Here is a 7,638-nt window from a genome sequence, read left to right as displayed (position 1 = left end):
CCATGACACCAACTTATTTCCTTCCAAGTAGATGTAATCAGCATTTGTGAAAATATGTAGGTGTCTTGGTTTAGGGCAAATTCTGGAGGAAACCTCTGAATTGGGTTCCTTCTAGAAAGCAAATCTAAGTAGCCTCTTCTTTAATTGGTTTGGGAAAATATTTCTTTGAGAAAAGTGGAAAAAACCCCTGTTTATTTAATAGGCAAAGCATTTACCAGCAGAAAAATGAACAATATTAAACAATAAAACCTCTCAACGCTTGAAAAAGATGACAAACTCATAAAGTCCCTTCATGGGGTGTAGCTTGGCTCACTGAATCTCTTGTCAGTCCCTCTGGCTCTGGAAAATACCATGGCCCAGGCCAGGCCCCAGTGGGCTATAGGTGTGAGCCTCCAGTGCTTCTCTGGGTCCCTAGTCTAGAGCAGGTTTAAACTGTTCTAAGAAAAGGAAAAAAAAAACACAGTCCAGGGAACTTCTCTGCCTCAGCTAGCTGAAAACTAACTAAAAAGCAAAGGAGACCTCTCTCTTGCTGATTGTCTGCAGACAACACAATCCAGGAGCAGGAATGTGGAGGAGTGAGTGCAGTTACTGAAAACAAACTCCACACTTCTCTCTCCCCACTTCACTCTCAGAACCAGTCTTAAAGGTGCAGTACTTATTTCTGGGCTAAACAGATGAACTGTCTGATGTTTATCTGAGGGCAAATTTATCTAGAGGATTCTTCATTTAAAAAACAAAAAAACCCCAAAACTCATCCTAAATTACCTCTGTCCAAAAGACCTTTTATTTAGTTGAATATGACATAAAACAGTAACACAACTGCTTTTTGATGAACACTTTAAATTCTGCAGAAACTCATTCCTATATTTAGGTTTCTAGTTTTCTTCTGTAGTGTGTTTGCCTACACAGTTCTGGTACAGGGAGTCAACCTTTGATAGAAGATGTCAGAGGTTGCCTTGAAGTTAGATTAAATCAGAACCAGCTTCAGACGAACCCACTGCTGGCCAAAGCTGAATCAGTGGTGGCAGTGCCTCTGTGATAACATATTTAAGAAGTAAAAATTACTGCAAAAAAAGCATCCAGAAGATGAGTGAGAATATGGAAAAGAAACTGCCTTGTAGCCATCTGTCGTGGTTTGGCCGGAAATGTGTTTCTAGAAAAGTCTAAGTCGGGCCAATCAGTGGCCAAATTCAAAATTGGCATGTGATGTGGCCACTAAGAGTCTGGATACGCATCTGAGAACACACCGGGGTTAAAAGCAGGAGATTCCCAGAGAACTTCCTCTTCGGGAATCCGGCGTGGGTGAGTAAGGTGGGTGTTTAGAAATATACTCTTCATGGAGGCCCTGGCATTGTGCTAGGGTCAAACCATGACACCATCAAGGTCAGTAAAGAAGGATGAAAGAAAGATGCTACAGGTTCTAGAGCTGAGATTCTCCTAAAAACACTCATGAATACCATTGTAAGGCAGCTATGACCCTGAAGATCATGAAGGTCTACAGGGAAGCAGGTCTCCCCTGCAGCCTGTGGAGGAGGCCACACACGAGCAGGCAGATGTGTCCTGGAGAACTCTGTCACCCATGGTGCCCCAACCCCTGCATTGCTCAGTAATTGGTGAGTGATCTCTCTCTGTCCTAACCTTGACCCATAAGGATTTTGCTGTATTTTCTGCCCCTGTGCAGCTGAGGAGGGGCAGTGATAGACCGCTTGGTGGGCACCAGGAAAAGTCAACTGATCTCTCTGCCTTAGCAGCTTTTCTTTCTGTAACTTGTGCTTATATACAGCTTGCTGTAGTCTCTTCATTGAAGACAATGTTATACAATTCTTTCTTTAGCTGGTAATTCATCATTTACAAGACTGTGGTGACAACCACTATGGTTTAGAGTGTTTTAGTGAATTCCCATAAGTAATATAGAATAAAAATAATTTGTCTCAGAATCTAAAAGTGCCTAATTGTCCTAAATTCTCATTAGTTTCTTATTTCCTAGGCTGAAATTTGATTCACTTGTCACCATTTTAAATTGTTATAGGGATTTGATTACTTAGTGATTTTTTTTGGAAGCCACTGATAACTAGTACACAGCTGACCACAATCATCACCATAAATATGAGGGTTGAAATAACTTCTCCTATGTATCTTCTGCTTTTCTCTTGTCGCTGAAGTGTGTGCAGTGTGGCATGCATGCATGGCATGGTGTGGTTTTTAAATGTCATGGAAGAATTTTAGGAGTAAGAGATCCCTTCTAGTTTTTACATCTTTGTGTTGAGAGCTTGTGGTACTGGGTAGCCTATTTTGTATTCCTGGTTGGCAAGACATGTAGAAGTGATATTCCTGCTCTGTGATTACTGTGTCAAAGACAGCAAATGGGTTTTGCAATATTATCTTTAGTGTAATTTCAAAAACATATGAAAAAGGCCTCCTTTATCTATCTTTTTTTTTTTTTTTTACTTGTTTGCTTATTTGTTTTATTAGTAGTACTAGAAGTAGTAGTACTGTGTTTTTTCAGAGCTGGGTATGGAGAAGCCATAAAATAAATGTAGAGCTAGAAGGTTTTAATTTTGGAGGAGTGGGACTCTGTTGTCCTCTTCATTTGCCAGCCAACAAAGCTACTAACCTAGCAGAGGAGGATAACTCTCTTCCTTGAACAGGAAAACCAGCCAAAGCTACACTTAGACGTGTTCAAAATTCCGATGTTGTATAGACATATACATACATATACACACACACAGAGATATGGATATTTCATACATAGATAGACAGATAGATATAATGTAGATACCTAAGAAAATAGATATATCAATCTATGATAATGAATTTTTACCTCATATACATCCTTAGACACTTTTTACAGGCTATGGAGAGCCTTCAGTTACTAGCAAGGTGTTTTTTCACCTGTGAAAATTTGGATTAGTTATATTTTCTTTCCAATTTCATAAAGAGTAAATACCAATTAAAAATAAAGATTATATGTCTTCCATGATGTAGATCTAGGCTCAGTTTGTACAATCCTAGAATAGCATTTGCAGATGGCACAATGTTTGTTTTCAGTAGGTATTTAAAAAATTCATCTCTATACTCTAAGCAAACATCTCTACACTCTTTGACAGTTATTTTATCTAGCTTACAACATAACAATTTTTACCTGAGGGACAAAATGAATCGTCACCAAGAACATAAAGTAGTATACTGTTATCTTGAATAAAAATAATTAATATATATTTTCATCCAAAAGTTGAAAAATAGTAACAAAACAGATAATGTAATTATATTTAAATACACTGCATGCAAATTGTACCTGAATTGGCCTAAAGACTGGTGTTTTCAATATTGTAGAAACTATCTACTAGTTTATGGCATCTGATTTAAAAAAAAATTGCTGTAACACTGCTACTTACTCAGGGTAAGTAAGGTAAGGCTAGAAAAAATAATCCTCAAATCATCCTCTTGTAATCTGTTCAGGAAAAGATATGAAGATGTGAAATACAGCATGTGGGGTTTTAGATCCAACCTCAAAATTTCCTACTAGAAATTGACCTCAACAAAACCAAAAAGGCAATTCATGGCTACTGATCTGATTTGTTATTTTACTTTGGAGCCAAACATTTTAAAGATAATGAAGATAATGGATGGTTGTAGCTTAGACAGCAGCAGTTGCAGAATCATGTCTTACAAAAGAGAGCATCATTAAAACCGTTAAAGAGGAAAAGGGTTTTCGCTAAAGTTAAGTGAGTGACTAGAGGTAATTGCACTGTTTCACTTATTTTTCTTCTTCACATAAAATATTGTGAGGCTGAGTGCTCTACAGAAAAAAAGCAGCAGATAATGAAATGCTGAAAAAAACTAGATTCAAAATTAGTGCTAGAGGAATGATCACACAAGGACTCCTAACTCTGGCATTTGGATGTGCATACTGTCAATGGAATATGGTGATAAGAGTAGACATCTTGGTCATTATCATAAGAAATCTAAATATGTATGTAAAGAACAATGATAGACAATTTCTGAATTGCCTTACGTTTGGTTCTGCCACCTTCAGTTCTTAACTTTGCAGTAAGGTAAACTCATTATAGGAGAGGAGAAGGTGGTTGAGGTGGCTGCTAAATGTTCTGGAGTGTTTGCAATGTGTTTTGAATGCACAGTTTCAGACGGTGAGAAAAAAATGGCTTTATTTAAAAACTATTGAGAAACCCTTTGTCTGCCAACAAATTTTCACAGCTAATTCTATTCTTACATTTTTAGTGATGCTAATTTCTTTAAATGCCTTCTATCAATTAGTATTACCATTACACATCGTTTGAGATTATAATCGCATGCTCCTTGCTGTGAAAATATTTGTATTTGTAGATCTATTTGTCGCACTTCACAGGGTAGCACTTTAAGCCTCTTGAGATGCCATAGAACATTAGATGCAAAAAGGAAATTAAAATACAAACCACAGTTTTTAGACAACAAGTAAGATGCAATACAAGGGTTGCAATACTGTGTAGCCATGAACTTTGCTGAGGAAAAATAGATTGTCTTCTCTACATGGCATGTAAAAACTTATTCACAGAGATCTTAGCGACCCTTGGCATTAATGGAGAAAAATATTCCATGGGTAATATAACCAGCAGCTTTATGAATCTTGAAAATATTTTGAATATGACAGAGCTGTTTCAAGAAAGGTTGAAGATAATCTTGGTAAGAAAACCTGACGTGCACTTCACCATGTTTCCAGCAAGACAGGAAGGATTTAACTACTCAGACTGCCACTAGAGGGGAGTAATAGCACAGACTCTCTCTCTTTAATGGCTACAGGGAAAAAAAAATTCCATGGATGGATAACAATTTTTTCCTGGGGGAAACAGGTGATGCAGAGCCCAAGGAGGTGGAGATGACTATATGCTCACTTTCCCAGTCCCAATCCAAAGAGCAGAAATTCAGATGTCCTGTCTCCAGTGTTTCCTCTTCTCTCTGTTGTTTAACACAGTATTTACTCAGCATCCTGCCAGCTTCAGCTGCCATCTTGAGGAAGGTAAGTTTCATGAGTTCAGAATCAGAATGCTCAAGACTTAATAAAGGTTTCTCAAGTGATCCATGAGTATGCCTGCTTATGTATGACAGCAAATATCTCTAACTGAATTTACTAATGACTTGCTTCTCTTTAACACATCTAAATACAAATGATTGAATGCTGTATATAGAGGACAAATGTGAAGAATAGCCGAGAGCAGTTCCATTTGTTTTGCTACATAGTATCAAACCAGTTGATAAAATGTTAAACAAATATTTTTTGCAGCATAGTTTATTGTTATTTTTAATGTGCTGCATCCATTTCACAGATGAAAATATGTATTTTGCCAGTTTCCTTCTAGAAGTCAGGATTGTGTACAATCAAATTAATCAAAGTAGATGAGAGCAGAAGAAATGGATTGTGATTATCCTGGAGCTCCTGGCATCAAAATATGAAATTATTTAAAAAAAAATCTTCAAAAGTTATAAAACTACAACAGTAACAAAAATTGAAGGGGAATTAAATTTTTCCTCTTCAAAAATTGTTGTGCTTTTCATGAAAAAGGCACAACATTATTTGAGTGGAGAAAACAGATATAGAAATTATTGCTGCTCTCTTAGTGGAGACAAAGAACACATCCCTCACATGTGAATGAGATGGCTCTCATAATAGACGTACCTTCTGAAATTGCTTTGATCATTACGGTTCCAGTGCCTGAGTTAAGAGAAAAGGAGGGATGCATATTCTGATACTAAAGCACTGAAAATGTATTCCTTCTCAATGACAGGCAGACAAAACTGATCATTTTTTAAGGAAGAATTTTACTGAAAAGTGTTTCAGCTTTGTAGTTCTCTGAGAAAATAGAGTAATGTAAAAATTGGACAAGATGAAATGAGCTTTTCCATTTCACATATTGACTTCACAAGTCACTTTCAATTAATCTACTGCTTATAAGACTTAAGGCAGTGTTGCCAGGATTTTTAGTGAAAAAGCCTCTGCTAGGATTTTTCCTGTCCTGAGGAGCTGAGGGCCTCAGGAAAGAAATGTAAACAATAACTATCTGCTGCTGTGGAGTGCCACAGGTGAATCTTCCATTGGTTCATGTGGATTGTTTTCAATCAGTAACCAATCACAGCCACCTGTGCCAAGGCTGTGAGCAGTCACAGGATTTTTGTTATTCATTCCTGTTCTATTCTTGTCTTTGCAGCCTTCTGATCTTTCTCTCTCTGTTCTTTTAGTATAGTTGTAATGTAGTATTTTAGTATAATATATAACATAATAAATCAGCCTTCTGATCAACATGGAGTCCAGCCTCGTGTCCTCGTACCAGGGGTTGCAGTCAAAGCAAGAAGGCAGCACTTTGTTGACTTTAAGAAGGCAGATACAAAATTTTCTGTTTCATAAGAGAATCTTCTGGCACCAGAAACTGAAGTTTATCTAAAGAACATATTTGAGTATGGTTTCCAGTATGTAAGGGAAAAAACCATGAATTAACTGTAACAGGTCGGTCATGGAATGGCTGTCAAGACAATCTGATGAGAAAGTTGCTTTTTTCAGACCAGTATAGAATTAAACCTCAAAAATGAAGCAATATATATGCTCTTTTACCAGACCTTGGATCTGATAATTTTCATCACACTGTAGTACCCCAAAACCTGAGTTAAGGCTAAACTAATTATTTCAGTTCCTAGGGGTAAAGAAAACCAAAAATCAAATCTATATCAAGAAGCAAAATACCACCCTAATTCATGTTTACATTAAAACCCCAGCAGGGTCTTTACCCCAGCAGTGTTTCTGAGGAAGTGGTGTTGCCCCACAGGAGCATGACGATTGAAGTTTGCTGGATGAGATCTGGATCTGACTTGATTTCTTTCCTTAAAAAGTGGGCGAACAGAGTAGTCAAGCAATTGCTCTCTGCTTCTCCAATAAACAGGTTTCAGCAAGATTTGCCTTGAACACTTGGACAGGATCCACTGACCTTTGGAAGCTGATGGGGATCCCTTTTTCTTTCCATGACATGCCAGAAAAATAATGTCCAAATGACACTGACTCTTGGAAGGAAACAGACTTCTACATTAACTGAATTATTTTGTATTTCTGCTCCTTCCCTTTGTTCCTCCTCCAGTACCACCTGAATAGCTATCAGATACTAATTAGCTGACACTGAATTTTTTCTCCTGCCATAACGCATCTAAGCCTGCTTGCTGACTCACCTACATGAGAGGTGTCAGAAGTCAGCAGAGTTTTTTCTAGAATAGCAACCAGTGTACCCCAGGTTAATACTTTGATATTTAGAGTGGAGGAAGTTTAGCAGATAGTGTCTCAGTCTACCACACTGATACCCACCATCAATGCACTCGAGACCACTGGAAAGGATTACATTGTAAAGGAGTTTCTGAATCTCTTCTTTAGAAATGTTTAGAAAAGTCTAGACAATGTTCCATACTGGAAACCCAATTTAAAATAGCTTAGAGTAAATTACCCAGATCAACAACTATTCCCTATTTCCTCTTAGGAATGGAGGAAAAAAGTTGAATATTGCTATTTCTTGACTCTGCTTTTAGGACTTTTCCAATAATAACATAGCACATGCTAAAAGCCTTTAGGCTGTTCACAGCCAGTGCTAAGACTACATAGGACAGCAG

At 37.5% G+C, this 7,638-nt stretch overlaps 1 long non-coding RNA gene across 1 annotated transcript; it reads left to right on the top strand.

Annotated features, from left to right (window-relative positions):
* The first annotated feature begins 1,351 nt into the window (after positions 1-1,351).
* On the top strand, positions 1,352-7,161 carry LOC120501073. The gene is made up of 3 exons (XR_005627222.1): positions 1,352-1,613; positions 4,848-5,014; positions 6,927-7,161. It is a non-coding gene; the product is annotated as an uncharacterized LOC120501073 (long non-coding RNA).
* Positions 7,162-7,638: the final 477 nt, after the last annotated feature.

This window comes from Passer montanus, unplaced genomic scaffold (genome assembly GCF_014805655.1).
Source record: "Passer montanus isolate IOZ18808 unplaced genomic scaffold, ASM1480565v1 scaffold198, whole genome shotgun sequence".
Taxonomy (NCBI): Eukaryota; Metazoa; Chordata; class Aves; order Passeriformes; family Passeridae; genus Passer; species Passer montanus.
The sequence above is the reverse complement of the archived record's forward strand: the minus strand, read 5'-3'. Positions and strand labels throughout refer to the sequence as shown.